This window comes from Dendrobates tinctorius, unplaced genomic scaffold (assembly GCF_039654945.1).
Source record: "Dendrobates tinctorius isolate UK_male_01 unplaced genomic scaffold, ASM3965494v1 ptg000350l, whole genome shotgun sequence".
Taxonomy (NCBI): Eukaryota; Metazoa; Chordata; class Amphibia; order Anura; family Dendrobatidae; genus Dendrobates; species Dendrobates tinctorius.
In genome coordinates this window covers 3,682,253-3,682,977 of record NW_027362016.1, presented here as the reverse complement: position 1 = coordinate 3,682,977, position 725 = coordinate 3,682,253, and the positions used below count along the sequence as shown (strand labels likewise).

At 33.8% G+C, this 725-nt stretch overlaps 1 non-coding gene across 1 annotated transcript; it reads right to left on the bottom strand.

Moving 5' to 3' along the window:
* Positions 1 to 332: 332 nt before the first annotated feature.
* Positions 333 to 405, bottom strand: TRNAL-CAA (transfer RNA leucine (anticodon CAA)). The gene has a single exon. It is a non-coding gene; the product is annotated as a tRNA-Leu (tRNA).
* Between the last annotated feature and the right edge of the window lie 320 nt (positions 406 to 725).

Below are 725 nucleotides of genomic sequence, written 5' to 3'. Positions count from 1 at the left end.
TTTAAGGACATTTGTCTCAGTAATGCCTCAGTGTTTCAAAGTCAAACAAGCTGACTATAATCATTCAGCTAGTGTCTGATAAGTGCTGTCTGTTTCAGCTATCAGGTTACCTTTTAATCCTCTTACAGCTAAGTCAATCTGAAATAAAACAAAATAGAGGAAAAATTACTAAAAAACATTCATGTGTTCAAAAGGAAAAAGTTACCGTTTCTCAAATTTTTAACATTTTGTTTTCTGTAGATAGTTAAGATTTTTAGGCCTTTTGATCATGATCAGTCCATGTGCTTTGTTTAATATCTCCTTAAAATGTAAACGGTGAAGAAAAAGCATTTTGCCAAAACCCGGGATTGGACCAAGGACCTTTAGATCTTGAGTCTAACGCTCTCCCAACTGAGCTATTTCAGCCATATCTATACATTTTCTGGGGGGTTTGACACTCTGCAAATGTCAAGTGTCACACCTGGAGGGATATATTATAATTTTTCATTTGACTGTTTTTTGAAGCATGATTTCTATTTGAAACGCCTTCCATTTTGCTGTACATATTTAATAACATTCATTAACTATTTGTGAATGAGTAGAAAAAGACAGCAATTTTGCCATTGAATTTTTACATTTTCAGTTTGTCTCCATGCACCAGTATAATTCTGACCCTGTGCTTCTAGAATAGGTCATGGTCACACATAAAACACAATTTGCATGCATAATGTTACATCAAGTTTTAT